The 21,224-nt window shown below is 40.8% G+C and overlaps 1 protein-coding gene and 1 pseudogene across 1 annotated transcript in view; one reads left to right on the top strand and one right to left on the bottom strand.

Annotated features, from left to right (window-relative positions):
- PPM1L (protein phosphatase, Mg2+/Mn2+ dependent 1L) overlaps nt 1–21,224 on the top strand; it is a 316,224-nt gene that overhangs the window by 145,985 nt on the left and 149,015 nt on the right. The window lies entirely within an intron of this gene.
- LOC128591989 (40S ribosomal protein S3-like) lies at nt 1,864–2,572 on the bottom strand (annotated as a pseudogene).

The raw sequence follows: 21,224 nt of genomic DNA on the forward strand, positions 1-21,224 counted from the left end.
CTAACTAAGGACGTGAAAGATCTCTATAAAAAGAACTATGAAACTCTGAGAAAAGAAATAGCTGAAGATGTTAACAAATGGAAAAATATACCATGCTCATGGCTGGGAAGAATCAACATTGTTAAAATGTCTATACTACCTAAAGCAATTTACAGATTTAACGCGATCCCTATTAAAGCACCTCTCTCATATTTTAAAGACCTGGAAAAAATAGTACTTTGTTTTATATGGAAACAGAAAAAACCTCAAATAGCCAAGACATTACCCAGAAATAAAAACAAATCGAGAGAAATCATGCTTCCAGACTTCAGACTTTATTATAAATCGATAGTGATCAAAACAGCATGGTACTGGCACAAAAACAGAGAGGTAGATGTATGGAACAGAATTGAAGACCAAGAGGTGAACCCAGACACTTATCCTCATTTGATTTTCGATAAGCCTATTAAAAATATAAATTGGGAGAAAGATTCCCTATTCAATAAATGGTGCTGGATGAATTGGCTGGCAACTCGTAGAAGACTGAAACTGGACCCACACCTTTCTCCTCTACCAAAAATTGACTCTCACTGGTTAAAGGACTTAAACTTAAGACATGAAACTATAAATATTCTTAGAGAGAGTGCAGGGGAAACACTTGAGAAAATTGGCCTGGGAGAATACTTCATGAGGAAGACACCCCAGGCAATTGAAGCAACATCAAAAATACATTACTGGGATCTGATCAAATTAAAAAGCTTCTGCACTGCCAAGAACACACTAAGTAAAGCAAATAGACAGCCCTCAGAATGGGAGAGGATTTTTGCAAGTTATGCTACCGACAAAGGTCTAATAACAAGAATCCACAGAGAACTCAAACCTATTACTAAGCAAAAAACAAGTGATCCCATTTCATTGTGGGCAAGAGACATGAACAGAAGCTTCTCTGAAGAAGACAGGCGCATGGCCTACAGACACATGAAAAAATGCTCATCACCTTTAATCATCAGAGAAATGCAAACCAGAACTACTCTGAGATACCATCTAACTCCAGTAAGAGTAGCCCACATCACAAAATCCCAGAACTACAGATGTTGACGTGGTTGTGGAGAAAAGGGAACACTTCTGCACTGCTGGTGGGAATGCAAGCTAGTATGTTCCTTCTGGAAGGAAGTTTGGAGAACACTCGGAGATCTAAATGTAGACCTGCTGTTTGATCCTTCAATTCCTCTACTAGGTGTATACCCAATGGACCAAAAATCATTTGGCAATAAAGATATTTGCATCAGATTGTTCATTGCAGCTCAATTCATAATTGCCAAGTCATGGAAAAGGCCCAAGTGCCCTTTGACCCATGAATGGATTAATAAATTGTGGTATATTTATACCACGGAATATTATGCAGCAGTAAAAAAAAAATGGAAACTTTATCTCCTTTATGTTTACATGGATGGAGGTGGAAAATAGTGTCCAGTGTACTCAGTACTACTGTGAAACCAATTTATAATAACTCACACTTGCATATGAAAAATGAAACACAACTTTAGGCTATGATGAAGGAGGGAAGGGGAGGGGGAGGACTGGGGAGGAGGTGGGAGGGATTGTAGGGGGACCACAATTATGGAGCACATTGCAAGTACAAGTTGGTTCTATCATGTGTAGAACACAAATGTCCTAATGCTATAAATGGGTAAATGAGGTGAAAGCTATGCTGATTAGTATGATGTAAGCACTCCAATTTGTACAAATAATCAACACACTGAAATGGGCATAAATGTATTTATAATCTATGTACAAAAGATTTAATAAAAAAATAAAATGATTAAAAAAAAGTCTTTACAGAGCAACATCCAGAGTCCAGGTACAGCTGCCAAGGAGACCCTATTAAGCTGTAGGGACTGGCTGGGGACTGGCTAGCAGCGCTGGCTTCCCACCCTTCCGTTCTGAGATAGGGGTAGTAGGCAGTATCTCATCTGTGGGTTCCAAAATGCCCATTTGGTCAGGGAGGGGTTTCTTAGGGCCAGGCTTAGCAGTAGGGTCTCCAGGTAGCATGATCTTCACCTTGGTGCTCAGCACACCCTGTCGGAGCAGCACGTGGTGCACAGCAGTGTCTAACAGGTCTCCACTGCGGCTCATCAGGCCACCCACAAACTTCACAGACTTGGCCCTCTGTCCTCGGACTTCCCCAGACACCATGACCTCACAGCCCATGGCTCTACTCTCCATGATGAACCCCAGCACACCACAGCGAGTCTCCATACTGCAAGGCCTGCAAAGAGTTGGTGCAGAGATTCTGCCTGCGCAGTAGCACACAGAGCTCTTGTGGCCATCTTTTCAGCATAAAGCTCTATGCTGCCCTCGGAGAAGCCAAACCTTTTCTGAACTGCAGTGGTCAGTTCCTGAATGTGTTGGCCCTTGTCACCAAGAACATTTTGTGTTCTGGTAGCTAAGATAATGATTTCGGTTCTGGTTGGTGTAACTCAACTCCTGAGTAGCCATTTTCAGCCAGCTCATGAGTAAGAAACTCCTTCAGTTCAGCTTTGAAGATGCCATCGGCAACTAACTTCCTTTTCTTGGAGATCTGCACCTCCATCTTACCGCTGGGCACTGCGGAAAGGAAATCTGTTTTTGAACTTTGGATTTTTAACAAACTCTTAAAAGTACCTATAGCCATAATTGATTTAGCTGGAATCTTAGAATCAGATTCCCATTTACTATTTTTGGCCTACAGTCAGTTGCATGTTCTATTTATAGCATTAGCACAAAACAAGCTTGTTTGCATTACTATCCTTTAATTTTGGATCTTAAGGGTTGGATCTAAGTGTTCATCTAGTTTCTGTACTCCCCTTCTCTGTACTGTTTTGATGTTACTAAATTTTCCTTGACACTTCCTTCACATTTCCTGGCTTCCTTCCCTCTCCTCCTTTTTACTTGTATGTTTAAATCTAGAATACAGTTTTGTCCTGAATAAATTATTTTTTAGTCAGTATTGCAGACAGACAACAGTAAGCTTCAAGTCTTTGTTGATAAAGTACCTGAGGATAGGATTTATTTTCTCCTTCAATAACGTGGCTAGAAAATAGCGGTAACATTTTGATGAGCGGCTGGTAAAATGCAGCTGGCACTGTGCAGTTGGAAGCACGCTGTCATTCTAAAGGTTAAACAGCTGTGTCGAAGAGAGTCATTTTGGTTTAGTCCTTTTGGTTTAGTCATTTTGGTTTAGTCCTTTTGATTTGGAACATTTTGAAGGCTGAGTTCCAGGACAGACTGTCTATACAGTCTTTATGCATTTAATATATTCTCAAAAACTATCAGAATTCAGGCTATATAACCTAAACCCCTTGACTTAAAAAGGGGTTTAAAAAAATAACATTATTTTTTAAAAAGAGCAGGCTGATCTGCAAAAAGGCTATGAAGAAATATTAGCCTTTGGTGGAATCTGAGAATTATTACATAAGCCTTAGGTTGATATTGTAGAATGGCTTCCAGGACTGAGGAATTGGAAGTGCCCTGTTTTAATCCTTTGTAACCCAGCCACATGCGTCAAACTGAGCATTCCTAACACTTGATACTTTTCAAAAGATGCAGAGATCTATTTTTTTGTGTGTACAGATACATAAGCTACACCTGTTACCTGACCCCTCTTTACTCCCATCCCTGGTCTTATGAAGGGGGAGTTCTGACACATTTCACCTTGAGATGTGGGTGAGTGGCAGGAGGTGACTTCCTAGATTGTGGCCAGTTTTCAAGGCACTGTGCCAAGACTTTAGTGTTGGGGGAGCTGGAGGATCCAGGTCAGATTTCAGGGCCTGGTCAGTACGCCATGGCCGGCCGTATCAGTAACTACAGCACCCCTGATGTGCGTCAGACCATTCACTTAACACCTCTTTTCTCCTGGCCCCGGGAGCAGGGCCTACTTTTCACTAGCCCAGATTCTTTGGATTTAGTTCAATAAATGTGTGGGGTTTAGTTTTCATTGGTTTATTTCTACCTAAAACCCAGTCTGAGAAATAAGGATCTACTTACTTTTGACGCAAATGCCTTATTTTAATAAGGTGAACAGAGTTCAGTGATACTGAAAGATGGAGAGGGTTTGGCCAGTCATAGTTTCACTGGTAGTACAAAGTTTATATTTTAGATTAAAAGAACTTAAATCTTCAGATCAAACCGTATTTAATATGACAGTTAAATACTGCTTTTCCAGGAGAGAAAATTGCAAACACAACTTGCAGAAATCTCCTGCACAGCTGTAGACAGGCATTGCTAGCTCATGAAATGGGATGGCTCTGGCCTCAAGAGTAATGGTCACTGCTTTGGGCTTAAAACTCTTGTTCTCAGGGAAGTATCTTTTATCTGAATACAGTTTCTAGAATTGTGCTTTGATCAGAAGGTACATAAGAACTCAGGAGCACCAAACCTGCTCTGAGAATGTGCGTGAGTAACTCAGCCTCTGTAATCCTTGCTTTCCCCACCTGCATGAGGATGCCAAGCTCATGGGGTTGTTGAAAAGCTTTAACAAACTCATGTTGATAAAATCTACAAGCACAGTTCCTGGAACAGAGAAGATTGTTACCTTTTTCCCTTTTCTCCAGCCTAAATTAATAACTGGACTTCAGAACACAACGGTAGAGGGAGAGTTTATAATAATAATGTAACTATTTAGATACAAGATATTCTGCCTCTTCTGCTGTAAATTTTCTTTTTACATCCTTTGCCCATTTCCCTATTTTTTGCTTGGCTTTATTTTGATTTGTAAGACCTAGTTATTAAAGATATAATTTTTGTTTTTTGTTTTAGACAAGTTCTCATTCTGTCACTCAGGCTAGAGTGCAGTGGCATCATCATAGCTCAAAATCCTGGGCTCAAGCGATCCTCCCTGCCAAGTAGCTGGGACTATAAGTGTGTGCCACTCCACCAGGCTATTTTTTTTTTTTTTTTGGAGATGGGATCTTGTTATGTTGCCCAGGCTGGTCTCAAACTGCTATTCTCAAGTGATCCTCCTGCCTTGGCCTCCCACAGTGCTAGGATTATAGACATGAGCCACTGTGCCCAGCCTAATGTTATAGGTCTTGTATAGGCATGTTGTAAATATTTTTTCTGTTTTGCATATGGTATTTTCAGCCATGCAGAAGTTTCAGTTTTGTTCCATGTTGTTGGATCTGTTGTTTTTCTCTGAATCTAAGAACTATCAGTTGTATGACATGTATTGATTTTGGAGATGTTGAAATGTGAAAAGTCTTAGAGTCAATGAAATAGAATATCAGCTGTTTTTAGATCTAATCTTTGGTGGGGTTTCTTGGTGTGTGTTTACAAATATGTAAACATATACAAATATGTAAATTGGGTTTCTTTTCTATACTCAAAAGAAGAATTATTGCAAACATGATTGGATATGAGAATATTCTCTCCAGCTAAGAAAATACTAGGATGAATGTAGTTGCATAGAGCTTGGAAACCCTGGGATGGACTTCAGAGTATTGCAGTGGGATTCTTTATTCTTGGTTTATCCATTGTTGCCAGAATCATGTGCTGTCCTGGCTGCCGTTCTTGCCCAGCTGTCACTGTTACTTAGTCCCTCCTGATATCTGTCTCTGTGGCAGCAACAATTCAGAATTAGACCTGAGGACAGGGTTAGTATTTCTCACCAGTGCCTGCCATTTTCGCTCCCAGACTCCGACTATAGGACAAAGTTGTGTGTGGTGGGGGTAGGAGGGGACCTGTAAAGCAGACACAGGGTAGAAGGCTGAACTGCCAGGTGAAGGCCCAGGGCAAAGCACTCTAAACTTCATCACCACTGTAATACTTTCCCACCTGCCCTTTGAAAAAAGAGCCAAGGTTGTTCTAAGGTCAAGAAGCAGTTGTCCTCCTAAAGTACCCTCAAAATATAAGAATATAATACAAGGTTATTTATTTTGGAATCAAGATCCCAGAAGTATCCAAATGGCTCAAAAAGGACTGAAATTCATTACACATTTTTAAAAAAATCAAGCCACCATAATAATTAAGAGCCACTTGCTTCAGCACAGTAATCACTAGCACATCATTAGTTGATGAGCTCCTGGTAACCTAAGCCCATTGCAGACAGAGCGTTGGTAACCATGATGGACCCTCATAGCGACATTGGTGTGTCTCCATGGTAATTCACGAGCTGTGACAGTTCTCAGTTATTCATGGGCTTGGCAGGATATGGTGGCTTTAAAGCCCGGGAAGCTAAGACCTTAAGATTATAATTAGTTGTTCTAAAGCTGATAATTAGATCTGCTGAGGTCCTCCTACATGAGAACATGCTTTTACACACAATTCGTGAAAACAGAATAATTAACAGAAAATTATTTAAACTTGTCTTCTCTAACATTCCATTTAAACAAATCTTGTAGCATGGTTTTAGCTCTTGGAAAATCCTAAAATAATAATAATAAAAGAGTAAAAGCAGCTGTGGGAAAGAGTAGTTATTTTTAAATCTTGGTAGACACGTGGGACCTGCCTGCTCATCTATGGAGCACACCTCTATAATTTCTCAGAAATTAAATAGCATGACCCTTTGATTGAATCCAAAGGTGGAAATTTAAATAGGTAACTTTAAAGTAATTGGCTTGAAACCCAAGGATCTATTCTGGGATGCTTTAGAAATTTTTATTCCCTTTTCACCCCAGCTTTAAGATATATATAAATGTCAAGGCTTCAGTTCCAAAGTCTGCTGTTATACTTCTCTAAACTATTTTCCTATAATTGGCACTGTTCAAATCCTTTTTGGAATAGGATTTGAACTTGAATAGGAGAAGAAGATAGTTTGGAAGAATCAAGAAGTATGTAACAGTGGGATCTAAAAACCAAAACGAAGAGAGGTTAAAGGGGCAGATCTGATCTATTTGATAGGAGCGAGATATGTTTATCAAACAGGTCTTCCTGCACATGAAGTGATCTGTTCTAGACATTGGGGATTAGCTGTTCATCTCTGCTAAGGGCAAAATGAAAGGAAATGGTTTTAAGACTAGAGCATGAAGAGGTTAAGGTTAGAGAAGAAATAATTTAAAAGTATACATTTGCTACTAATAAATTAACAACCTCAGCCACCTAAACAAGACTGAATATGCTAATGATTCTGCCCTTTTAGTCTGATTATGCTGTGAATCATAAATCTTCCCTGGGTAGCTTTTAAACAGATGTGGGATGGTTAGAACATCCCATGGTCATTTCCTCCTACGGTTCCTGATTCACTCTATTTCAGCAGACTCTGTAGCTATTATGTGCCTGTTTCCCCTCCTTTCTTATTTTGTATAATATTGAAGAGTATTTTACATTTAGATGTCATTTAAAGTTTTTACCTGTTAAAAAGTCCCTTTTTAAGGTGATTTGTGTCATATATTCAGATAGCATAATTGGAACATGTTTATTGAGTAGAAAATGTCCATTTTTGTGTATTAGTTAAGGCATCATTTTTCCCCAATATTGGCTTTTTCTGGTGGTCATTGAACACGGAAGCTATGTGTAACACAGATCTTTTCTCATCTTATGGAGTACAGTCTTTTCCTGAGAAATAAGTCTTTGCCCCGAGTGGGACGCTCCTGCACTGTTGGAAGGTGCTGTGGCTCTTAGTGTGTGCTGACGCTCACAGTCAGCAATCCCTCAGTGGTTTCAGAAGTGTATGTTGGTCATTTTCTGTCAGCTCTGCGGGACAAAGAGATGGAGCCTCTAAATTTTGGAGGAGAAGGGTTTAGAGCAGTGGTTCTCAACCTTCCTAATGCCGCGGCCTTTTAATACAGTTCTTGTGGATCAAGACCCACTGGTTGAAAACCACTGGAGAGAGTTATTTGTAGCATCCGGCTTTTCAGAAGAAATGAATCCTTAGATATCATTGAGCCAAATATCTTTTCTAAAATAGTCCATTATTTTCTTTCTCTTTTCTGCTGTTTTGTTATCCTTTCCTTCTTTCATGATTTAAGCTTTGACAACTACAACAAAGCCTACATTTCTTGAGCACCTGCCACATGCCCCTTACTAGAAACTGGGGATATAGCAGTTAGCAGGAAGCACGACAGCCCAGTCAGGCTCCTGCTCTCATGGAGGTGATATATATATATATATATTTTTTTTTTTTTTACAATTTTTGGCCAGGGCTAGATTTGAACCTGCCACCTCCAGTATATGGGGCCGGCACCCTACTCCTTTGAGCCACAGGTGCTGCCGCAGAGGTGACACTTTGCCATCATTTTGTGTACACTTACATAACAGGGAACCAACCTGAATTAAATATTGATTTCATTTTAATCTATTGTTAAGTAATGTAGGAAAAACAAATACACTATGAGTTATACACATTCAAAATTTACATAAAGATATTAGCTTGCATACTGTTTAGGATTTGGATGAAATCAGTGACTTGTCTGTTAATATTGCATTCAAATGTTTGAGAAGGACTTAGAGAGAGTCTTCATCCTATTATATGGGATGGCCATAAAGTCTGTGTATAATTAAAATAGTCAACTATAAAAATAGTCAACTATTAAAATGCTCAACTATTTTAATTGCACATGGACTTTATGGCCACTCTGTATAGGTAATGTCTAGATGATTCTTAAAATAAATCAGGATGCACAATTGTCTTTCATATGAACCACTGCCTGGGCATAGTCTTTTCTTCCTGCAGTTGCAGGGTCCCTCTCACCCCCCTCCCGGTAAAGCTAAGGCGAGCACAAGGTTTCTGTTGTTGAGGCAAAGGCAAGGGCATTCTGGGTTCTGACACATGCACGGGCATACCTCTCCCACAAAGCCATGATAAAAATACAGTACAGGCAGTCCCCGAGTTACAAACACCCAACTGATGGACGATTGAAGTCCCTGAGTTACAAACATCCAACCGACATATGACCCACACTTACAAGTGGAGGCTGTTACAGGTAATGAGTACGTGTACCTGCTCCAACTTCTGTACAGATTCAACTTAAACCTTTAGAACCTATCTTGTTTAGAACTCAAGGACTGCCTATACATCTTACATTCTGTGAACGGTATTACTGGCTACGATCAGCTGCATAAATTTCTAGGTTAATTAGGTACTTATTTAATGTGCTAACCTGATAAATTAATCATTGTTTGGAAATTTTTTTTCTAAATTCAGAACAGCTGACCCCTATGGGTAGACTCCGGATTCCTGTCCTTGCACTGGATATATAGAAGCTCATTCTTGGTGAAGAGAATCACATCTCCATTTGGGGGATGTCCATCGTGTTGAGACTGGACCTTGCTTTAGTAGAATTATAATTCTAGTTCATTTAATATACATCCCTGTGAAGAAATGAACTTGTATCATGGATTGAGGATTCGGCCTTTATTCTAAGATTAAACCTAGTTATTAACCAGGCTACAAAATGGTATGTTCTTTCATACCAAAATTGTTGATGGCTGTTTGTTTTCTGTGTATGTAAGACATTTTCTGGGCTTTTAGCTACCCAGCCTCTGAACGTCTGTTCTTATTTGGGGTGAATTCTTTGCTGTATGTGCCTCTGTAGGAGACAGGGTTCCTCTTCCAGAAGGGGTCGGATCCTCATGTCCCTAGAAGCTAAACCTCAGTTATGTGACTTGGGCTCAGCCAGTCAGTACGATTTACCCAGAACTTTGAATCTTGAGGGCATGACTGATAGATGCAGATGTGGCTGGTTCTTAGTAGCAGGGGCAGAGCTGTGAGTCCAGCCATGCTGCTGTCCATCCCCACAGTGAAGAGAAAGGTGTGTTAGCTGGACTCTTCCGTGTGAGTCTCAGTCTCCTGCTTCCCAGCCTTTCTTCAGCTTCTCTTGATTCTGGTTCTTTTCCAGGTGAGGCTTCCAGCTTTTCCTTTAAGTCTTAGAATTCTCAATAGCCTTCAAGTAAACATTTTTTCCCTTTAGGGCTGCTGAAGTTGGTTTCTGCTGCTTGTAACCAAGAGCCCTGACTGATAGTGTGAAAACTAAAATAACTGACAGATTGTATTTTCCAAAATGGTCCCACTGCTATATAGCTATATATCCTATCCCATCTGCCTTTTTTTTTTTGCAGTTTTTGGCCGGGGCTGGGTTTGAACCCTCCACCTCTGGCATATGGGGCCGGCGCCCTACTCCTTTGAGCCACAGGTGCCGCCCCCATCTGCCTTTTTCGCAGAGTGGCTTCACACTCTTCCATTGAGATGTGGAGATCTGTTTCTATTCCCTAAACCTAGCTGAGTCGGTAGATTGTGAAAGAATTGATAATTATGTGGGCATGCCAAGCCTGGGCTGTAAAAGGAATACAGCGCCTCCTCTTGGACATGTGCCTCGGCAGTCCTGAGCCCAGTACCCTGAACCCACCATGCCTGGGAGAGCGCCACGTAGAGTTAAGCAGGACTCCAGAGGAACCCCAGCTGTTTGAGTTTTCCCAGGTTAGGCGATAGGACAGGCATGATACAGCAAGATATCAGATGATTTCTCAGCCCCCAGTCTTTGGGCTGGCCCAGCTGATGATAGGTAGAGCAGAAATCAACTATCTTCCTCCAGCTTTTTTCCAGAATATGAACAAAATAAATGTTGCTATTGTTTAAGCCACTTTGGGTTTATGAGGTACCATATGTGTCAGGAATGATAGCTATTATAAATACTCAAACACCTAAACTGTGATCTCTAGCAGAGAACCATGCCTTCAGATTCTTAAAAAGTAGAATTATTGATATTGATCTAGTTTCCCCCTTTTGCATTTTATAGTTTTAAAAGAGTAATCATTTGATCTGTTGTAGAATTACTTGGTTGGAATAACATCAGAGAGGTTTATTGTTGCTGGAAATATAGAATATCAAGCCTGTCTTCTGTACTGAAATGTTAAAAATACTAGTCTTCTGGACGTCTGTAGCCGAGCTGATTTCATTATGGCGGGGGTGCAATGTTGCTTGGCGGTACCCTGTGCAAATATGTCTCTATGTAAATTCAGTCCCTCTGTTAAGACCCTAGCTCATTGTTTAAGCAGATGAAAATCCTTTCGGGGGGGGGGGGTTAGCAAAGGCGACTTAGAGGGAATTTTAGAAATAAAAAAAATAGTTAAAAATTACGTAGGATTGACTGTGTGCCAGGCACAGTGCTAACCACCTTCAGGTCTTCTTACTTAATCATTAGAATAATCTTATGAGGCACTTTTCTTTACCCTCCCTATTTTATAGGTGAGGAAGCATATTTAGGTGAAGTAAACTTTGCCTAGGTCACATAGCTAGTGGCTGGAATTTGAATCCAGGACTGTATGTGGACTCCAGGGTCGGTGTGTTGGTGACGGACGTGCTGTGTGTCCAGATGGCTGTGAGTGACACTTGAGCATTTTATCTCCTGCCTTCCTCTGACTTGTCTTGAAATATTTTTAGGTCTCCTGATGATTAATGCCACACACAGACTCCAGCTCTTTTCATGTATTTCCCTTTCAGAGTCAAGCGAGGATACACTTTCCATGGCTCCTCCCGTTTGCTGTAGAAGTCTTGAAGTGTTTAAGGGACTCCACTTACTCTATTAGGGGAAGTGTGGAAATGTAAGCTTTATGGGGATTTTGATGCCTTAGTGGCACCTTGTTTTCACCAAATCTTTGGATCAGACCTACTTACTCATTTTTTATTTTTTGAGACAGAGTCTCACTCTATAGCCCAGGCTGGAGTGCTGTGGCATCAGCCTAGCTCACAGCAACCCCAAACTCCTGGGTTCAAGGAATCCTCCTGGCTCATCTCCTGAGTAGCTGGGACTACAGGTGCCCCCACAGCCTGGCTGGTTTTTCTATTTTTAGTACAGACAGGGTCTTGCTCCTGCTGAGGCTGGTCTCTAACTCCTGAGCTCAAGCAATCTACTCCCTCAGCCTCCCAGCGTTCTAGGATTACAGGTGTGAGCCGCTGCACCCGGCCTCACATCTACTTTTTATAAGAAGTGTACAAGTTATACACAAATGGTACAAAATGAGTTATCCATCATGATGACACCAATTGCTGAATGTTCCAAGTAGAAGCTTCTTACTTCTAATACTTTAAACTTGAGTGACTTATGGCAGTAAATCAAGGGTTTGAGGACTTCTGAGGGAAGAAGTTGGAGATGGTTCTAGTTGTGTGGTGTGTGTGCGCACATGCACTCCCCCGACACACTTGATGGTGTGGACCGAGGGCAAACAATGCTGCCCTACAGTTGAAGGAGAACGAGGAAATTACATTGACATTGAATGAGATCCTGATGACTGTTTTATATGCTCATCATGTCCTGCTTCAGCAGCATAGATGGTTTATAGGAGAAAACTGGCAAATAAGATGTTAGAAGAAACGTCTCCGTGCTCCTCCCCAAGGCCCAGGTCTCCTCCTCTCTGCAGGCGCCCTGTACTTCACTGTAGGCTCTATGCTGTTACCATAAACAGCACCACCGAGTTTTATATTTAGAGGTATTGATTTCCTAGCAAACAACAGGAGCCTGGAAACTCCGTAATCCTGTCTACTTTGCATTGAATTACCAGAAATCCTTTTAATGCAGAGACTTTGTGTGGGCACAGCTACAATAGCTGGAGCACCATATTGCGGGGACGGCAGGGGTGCATTTCCCTAATGACACAGAAGGGAATGAAAAAAACCTTCATGTTGTTTTTGAGTCTTGCACACAGCTTCCTGAGCCTAGTATGTGACAAAAAGCATTTGCTATTTTTATATCCTTTGGGAATGACTTCTGTACCTAGGTAACCAATCATAGGCCGAGAATCCCAAACTACAGAGGAAAAGGATATTTTAGTAATTAGCCACAGAGAAAGGGATATTACCACATCCTAGAGAGTCTAGGTTTGCAGAAGTCCAACCAAGGATGAGGCTTTGCATTTTTTAAAGACTGATAATTCTAGTGTTTCACTGCAGAGACCTAGAATTAATGTGAATACTCCTTCAAGGTCTGTTTATTATGAGCCATGTGTGTCACCGGTCTTTAAACTCAGGTCTGTAAGAAATAGTCACAATCGAAATTTTGTGTAATAGTTTAATTTCCAGCAGGGGACCTTTTCTACTCCCACCTGGGCTGTGGAGAAATTTTGCCTTGGCCATTCTTGGGGTTTCCCCATGTCCAAGTTGGCAAGCTGGGGGTGCGTGTGTGTAAGCCTAGGGGCCTCTGGCCTCGGGGTGCACGTCCTCTTCAGCTCTCTCTCGCTCTCTGGTTATGCCTGGCTCATAGAAATAGTTCTGTGTTCTGAGCTTAGGTACCAGGCGCCTGCCATCTCCCTCTCCATAAGCCCCATGCCTCGGCCCCATTGGGCTGCATACAGATAATTCAGCTCACATATAAATGGGCATATCCCGACAAAAGGGTTTCTCAGCTTTAATGTGGGTTTGGGCTCAGAGTTTCAGAGTGTGGAACAGAAGTTTAGTGCTGGGACCTGTGTTGGTCTGTTTGGGCTGCTAAAACAAAATACCATAGACTGGGTGGTTTCAGCCACAAACACTTCTGACCTTTTTGGAGGCTGGGAAGTCTAAAGTCAAAATCCTCGCTGATCCAGTTCCTGGGGAGGGGCCTCCTCTCTCTTGATTGGCTTCTGTCCTCATGTGGCAGAGAGAGAAGTCGCATGAGAGCAAGTGCTGTGCTGACTCTCCTTATACGGGCACGAGGACCTCACCCTCTCGACCTCATCTAAACCCAGTTGCCTCCCAAAGACCCCACCTGCAAATACCGTCCTACTGTGGGGTAGGGTTTCAGCATTCAGTTCTTACTGAATGAGGGCCCCTTTCAGATTGTCTTGAAGAGCCCACAGAAGTATTAACGAGAGCCGTGGAGGAAGCTGGGAAGCCTCGCTCTTCAGTGTGCAGCCACTTTTTAAAAACATCAGGTGAGGATTATGGAAGGCACAAGTGAGCCTTCCCATTATAGTGAGGGCCGCCCTTGAACATTCCGTGTAATAGGATTCCTGCCCAGGGCTAACAGAACACTTCTGAACACGTGTGATTTATTTGTGCCTGCTGAAGCAGACTCGTGTGGTTTGGTTCCCTCCAGGAACGGCCACTAAACCCTAAACATTTATTAAACTTAGAACCTGAACTGTTATCAACTAGTTTTACTATGCTCAAGGATTGCGAGGACACCCTCTGTATTAGGGAGATATTTGCCTTTTATGCTTGGAAGGTAGCAAAGAAAGAAGGCAAAGCAAACAACATTTTCCTATGGAAAGAATTTGAAAAGTTATGTCCTGTCACAGGTGTGAGTAAGGAATGGTCCCATGTTACTGACCCTCTGCTGGAATCCTGAGAAAGGAATGCCACCTGTTCTTCACTCTGTCCCTGTTTAAGGACACCAAGATTTCGGGGGGAAATGCAACTTCTAATTTGTTTTCAGTTGGATTACTCAAATTCTGAAGCTGAATACTTCCATGCCAGGAATGAATGAATCCTCCCAGAGACTGTGTAAAGGGCGCACTCTCCCCAAAGCCCCCTCCTTGCTTCTGCCCTTTTGAATTTTCACTGTTTCCTTTTGCTTATTAGCTCTGTGGAAGACACTGGTGGAGGAGGGAATGCCAAGAGGACAAGGGAAGGGAGAGAATTTTTGCCCCTAAGGATCTTAAATCTTATAAAATTAGCTGGAAAATGTACACATATAAAAATGTTTAGTAACAATTTGAATGATCCTAGAAGAAACCATATTAGGAAAATAAGGACAAAAATTCAGAAACAATGTAGGGTGAAGAGTTCAGAAAACAAGCTTCTTAGGAGGGGTTATTTGGTGCTTTTCAGAAGAGCACTTGCTGATTGAGTGTACCCATTTCTGGAGAAGAACACAACAGCATTTCCGTCCTCTGGATGGGGATCCATCTCAGGGTATTACTGCAGTCAAGTGGGAGGTATCATTGCTGTTAAGTTAGTAACAGTCTAAACTACTTTACTCTCAAATATGTATTCCTATCACTTTATACTATTGTAGGAAGATGAGGCCCAATGGAGAGACAGAGCACCCAAACCCCCTGTTTAAAGGAGGAAGGGCTTTACTCCAGCTGACAGGAGCCCAAAATGGCCACCCTCCCTGGCTGGCTCCATCTTTTTATCTCCAGTCAAAAATTCTGGCACGCAGTTACCTTTTCTCATTGGTCAGTTTGCATCAAGCTGGAGACGTGGGCTCTGGCTTTTATAGAACCTTGTGCTTTTACAGAAGGGGAAGCAAGCCTTAGTTTCCAGGTCCCAGAAAGTTGTTTCTACAAATTCTACCAATGCGGGGGACCTCGCAGGTGTGCCCTTGGGGCCTCCTTGAGAAGACCTCTGTTCTCTAAGACCTCACTTTTCCCAGATATGGGAAAATGGCATTCTGCAGTTAACAAAAAGGCAAGGAATCCTTTCTTAAATTCATGTTGTTTAAAGTTTCTGTCAAATACCAGTATAGGCAGAATAAAACTTTTCCTGAAGTATCTGTCCTTTGTTGAAGCTAGCTTCTAACTCATCAGTAATTTAACATTACTTAATCAGATCGACTCTGGGCATTTTAAACAGGGGTGAGTCAGCAGCATCTCCTATCCCCACCCTCCTCCACTGAGATTTTGGAGTTCTGTCCCTTTCTCTGTCCCAACAATACACCACCATGCCCCTTTCAAATACAGTAATATTAGGATTTAGGGTTATAGTGAAACTCAATGTTTATTTCATAGGACAATAGATCTTGGCAATTTTTAAAATGCTTGGTTACACATGATTCTTGATATAGAGAGGAGCTTGTAACTTTTCCCCACTTTTCCAGCAGCATTTAAGAAATACAACTCTGATGTTCCTCCATCTTAAAGAATATGAATGCATATGTATAATTAGGTACAAGGAGTACTGCACTATCAGGTTTAAAGATTTTAACTGCAAAGACTGGACAATAACCCTGATGTGAAGATGCAAGTTATATGAGGTTTGCTGTTGTTACTTCTAAGAAGACTGAGGACCTGTTTTCTAAGAGAGGGCACCATTTCTTTTACATATATTCTTCCATTTCTTTTTCCATGATGGGGAAATGACTTAGTTAATTTCTGGAAACTAGAGTTATTATTTTCTTCTTAACCCAACGTAGGAACAGAGGGTTAGAAAGGAGGTCTGTGTGAGAAAGTGTTGAGGCTGATTTGTATCTAATATTGTTCTTGGGCAGTCACTTCTTGTGAATAATTTTTAAATGCCCCTCCTTCTTAAGAAGGTGGAATCCTCCAACACAACTCATTTCATTTCTAGTTTTCATTCTCTTAGCACTAGACTTATAGTGATTTCAGAATCTGTTTCTGCTTTCAGCTATCCTTTATAGTTTTTAAAAAATATTTCTCCTTTTCATAATGCCTGATAGTTTTTATGTCATTGATCTCACTCTGTTGTAATTTGTGTCTTATCTTCCAAGATGTTCCTTGAACCAATCAACTAGCTACGTAGTCCATGTCGTTAATCTTTGAGTAGAAGAAACAAGAAAGATCATCTGCCTCAAAGACATGTTTGAATATGACTTAAAAACTTGACTTTAATTCTCCAAGATCCATGAATGGTGCTGTCACTACTGGTTGATGTATTCTATTTCTTCTAGAGTTATTTATTAGGGCAGACGTCATCCTAGAGGCTTTCGCAGTCCACCGCATCCAGCACAGAGTGAGCTCTTTGGTGACATTTGAATGAAGGAAGGAACAAAGGAGCAGGAGGTTATTGAACTATAATAAGTTCAATAAGAGGCAGAAATTTTAATTAATTTTTGTATAGGTATTCTAATCGCATTGTGTAACATTAAAAAGCTATTGTATGATTTGGGGGTTGTCAGATCAGGCCCTCCCTAATCCATTCTGACTGTATCTGCTCCATCTGCACAGACCCAGTTTCCAACTGAGGTCACATTGACAGGTGTGGCAGGTAGGAATTGAACACATCTTTTTGGGAACACAGTTCTACCCACTATAGACATGAAAGTGTATAAATAAGAAAAGTGTCTCTCTCACTACTTTCCCCAGGTCATCGAGTTGCCCTTCTTGGAGGTCATTGATGTTATTTTAGTTTAAGTCATGGCAACTAGTCTAGATGATGTGAGGGGAGGGAGTTTTCATGTTCTGCTGTAAGAGTCAGTCTTGTTCTCATTTGTTTCATTGATCACAATTTTCTGGTTTTTGGTTTTCAAATTTATCCCATATCTTCAGCTGTGTTCAAATTTATCCCATATCCTCAGCTGTGTTCAGGAATGGGGGAAAAAAGGCGAAATGTTCACGTAGAAGCTAAATATAGTCAACCGTATTCATCATTGAGTGAAATATTCCACATGCACATGACTCCCTCATTAAACATCAGACATGATGTGAGTAGCACTTCATCACTCACTTGCTGGCACAAAGTAGATTGTTGCTGTTTTTAAATCCTCATAACATGAAATCATGTAGCATTTGGTCATCAGATTTCTTACTTCACTATATGGTATTAAATAGTTTTTTTAAAATTAAATGTTGACATGTATTAAAATGATGCTTTTAAATAAAACCTTATGAGACGCTGATAAATTAGATGAAATTGATGAAACAGTTTTTTTCCATGATATGTTACAAAATGTGTTAATAGACCCTGTGCTTTTAACAAGATAACATAGATACAACAACTATGTATAAGGTCAGATAATGGCATATTAAATGATCTTGGAAGTCTTAGAGTAAGCAACCAATATCTGTTTGCCTTTATTTAGCCTGAGTTTTCCTATAAATTTTTTTTAAAAACTGCATCCCACATTACTGTTGTTTTCCAGAATATACTTTGAGAAATGAAAGTCTACTGAAGGTAGTTAGTACATTGAGCTGGAAGCCAGGCAATGAAGTCAGGGCAGAAAAATAGAACTTTGATGCTGCCTACCTTCAACAGGAGAGGACTTATATTCTTGTTGTTGCCAGAGGTTGAGGCACAGGATGTGGGGTGAGGGGGACAGAAGTTAGGGGGAAGGGCCTGGGTTTGGGGATTAGACAGATCTGGTGTGAATCCCAGTACTGCCACTTATCAGGTTATATATATGACCGTAGGCAAGTTACTGGATTCTAAGACTCAATTTCTTCATCTAAATAAGGGGAAGACATAGTTCTAGCCCTAAAGAATTTGCCATCTAAGTTGGGGGAGAGATTAGAAAACCTGTGGTTCTGTGAAAAAGATTACTGTTTTAATAGATATATAAAGTGATTGAGAGATGTAAAGGATGAAGAAGCCAGCCAGTTGTGGACAGCCCAGGAAGGCTTTGTGGAGGAGCTTGCACTTAGGTGTGTACCTACAGGGTCAGTTAAGGCTTTGACCTCTGAGACCTGATAGCATGTTCCAAGGAGAGCAAGAAGCCAGAGCACAGGAAGGAGAGACATTTAAAGAGTAACAAGTGGCCTCACTCCTCCTGAAACGGAAGGAATTAAGCAGCCATTTAAACGTGGCCTGAGTGCTGTAAGGAGCCAGAGCAGTGGTAGTGGTAGCAGTGCTGATAGCGGCTTTTGAGTAGACTAATGTATTTAAAAATTACCATGACACCATTACCAATAAACAACCTTGTACTTGAGTAAAATTCTAGCTTTTGCTGGATAGTCACTGTACTAAGGTGCTAGCACACATATTTTAATCTGGCACAGAGACTCCGTACAGTGGAATAGGGCAATTTTCATAAATATTTCAGATTTCTTAATTATCTTCTCAAGGCAGTGTTGAGGGAGAGCTTATTAAATGGGTAAGATTTGAACACCTTTCAATAAAGCAGAGCAGGTTTCTTTACTCATCAGCTGCTCAGGAAGTTTCCTGTGCTGTTTTTATTTTTTATTTATTTTTTTATTAAATCATAGCTGTATACATTGATATGATCAGTTTCCTGTGCTGTTGTGCAGCGTGTGTCCCATGGCAGGAGATTGAGTGTGTGGCATTTCCCAAACTTATTGGACCTCAGAACCCTGTGTTCCTTGAGCTCATGTTAATGTGTCCCTCCAAAATGTTTTCATCCTGTGATTCAGGTCGGTGTTCTCATCACCTTTGGAGTTCTTTCAAAAGATTTATTCTAATACTTTTCATTACCATTATTCCCTTCTAGCACGCCAGGGGGGTAAGGATGGGAATACCGTGGGCTTCCTGGTGATTCTGGTGCTCCCCTGTGCACTCCAACCTCCTCCTTCCTGTGTCCAGCCCTCCACTGACCTGACCTAAGGTATAGAAATTGTCAGTTTTATGAACAGTTAAGATCTCCTCTCCTAATCCTCAGCTGCTATTTTTTTTTTGTACTAAAACCCCTTTTAAGAAGCTGTAAAGAAAATATAAATACAAATATGTATGGATCATTGAAATACTGTGTAACACGCCTGGACTATTATTATACGGAGGGAGTATGTTTTAGAATTTATAAGTCTATTTCTAAGCCTGATTTACTTTGGCATAGATATTTTAAATACATATTAATGTGACTTCACACCAAACAATATGGTGTGTAGAAAGCTTTTTGCTCCAGAATTTGGGTTTGATATTATGAAATGTAAAATAAAACATACACGTAATTTGGCTTGGAGTTATCAATGATCTGCTCTGCAACTAATCTTACTTCTCTTTGCATGTCTCTCTGATTTTTAGCACTTTTTAAGGAGTTCAGAGAGAAGATAAAATTAAAATTTTTATAACATCTTATTTCGTATGGCAGGGGAGATTACAATTAGTTGTTAGCTTCCAACTTTGACTCAATCTGTACAAGAACAAAGTATGTAAACAAAGCGTGTGTACCCCCTCATATTCTGAAATAAGGGAAAAATAGTAAAAATAAATCCAAATATGTTGGTAATAATGATAAACGGAAATGGAGTAAATGTGCTAAGTTAATGATACATCAAATGGTAAAGATAATAAGAGTATCCAACTGAATAAAAAAATCACTAGATTTCTGGAATTTGTTGATAATAAAGAGCAGAAATCATTATTTTTTTGGCCGTATAACAGTATTTCTTTTTGTAAATCTATCTGTTTGGCAGTTTGATGAAAGTCCCCATGTTAGTTTCTCCTAATGCTTTTCAGGCGGGAGGTTGTACACGCCATGTATGTGACTGTGATTAGAATACTATATTGTACAATCATTGCACATTCTATGCTTCTCTTTTCACTCCCTTATCCTCCTCTAGAACATCCAGGCTAAGGGTGGGACGTGGATGTTCTCAGACAGGAGCAACGTAGGCCTAAATGTAGTTTCCCGTAGTAGACCCAGAAGGCCATCTGCAGTACTTCTCAGAAGCAAGACGTCTTCACTTCCTCCCTGAGAACCTCAAAATGTATTGAGCGTGCTCCCCTCTCACACTTTCTGTTGGAAAAGGTGATCTCTCTCCTTATATTTGTAATGGACGTTTTCTCTACCTAGAAGGTAGGAAACTAACATAGGGCAAGGCCTAGAGGAAAGTGGATAAGTTGCCAAAATGTATTCCTCCCGAGTTGTTTCTAAAAGCATCGTAAATAGGGCGGCGCCTGTGGCTCAGTCGGTAAGGCGCCGGCCCCATATACCGAGGGTGGCGGGTTCAAACCCGGCCCCAGCTGAACTGCAACCAAAAAATAGCCAGGCGTTGTGGCAGGCGCCTGTAGTCCCAGCTACTTGGGAGGCTGAGGCAAGAGAATCGCTTAAGCCCAGGAGTTGGAGGTTGCTGTGAGCTGTGTGAGGCCACAGCACTCTACCAAGGGCCATAAAGTGAGACTGTCTCTACAAAAAAAGAAAAAAAAAGCATCGTAAATAGCAGATAGTGAATTCTTTCCCTCCACCTGAGCTTCTGAAATTGCTCACTCAGAATTTTTGTCAAATATTATTGCTGGGACACAAACCAAATAGCATTTCCTATTCATTCTCATCTGTCGTTTTCTTGATTTCACAAACCAGTCTCCAGATGTCACAATATGAAAGTGAAAGAAGTTATTTTTATGTCAGCGCTATCTAAATTAAATAGATTAAGATTATCCCTCGCCCCCCCCCCAGACATTGGTCAGTGGTCTCAAAGTAAAAGCTTGACCCCACAAATTTCTAGATCATCTTCAACCTCCATCACAGTTTAAAACAAAAAGTTATACTGTACTTGGGGGCCATTTTAGCCAGGCTATATAATTTACTTGTATAAATCTTGTCAGAGTAAAGTAGCGATGAGTCTTAGATAATGATTGTATACAGATGGTTCCATACTTATGCTGGTTTGACTTAGTTTTGTGACGGTATGAAAACAATATACATTCAGTAGAAACCATGCTTCAAATTTTAAATTTTGATCTTTTCTAGGGCTAGCCTATCTCTTACACGAAATATTCATTACTT

Source organism: Nycticebus coucang, chromosome 8, assembly GCF_027406575.1.
Source record: "Nycticebus coucang isolate mNycCou1 chromosome 8, mNycCou1.pri, whole genome shotgun sequence".
NCBI classification, from domain to species: domain Eukaryota; kingdom Metazoa; phylum Chordata; class Mammalia; order Primates; family Lorisidae; genus Nycticebus; species Nycticebus coucang.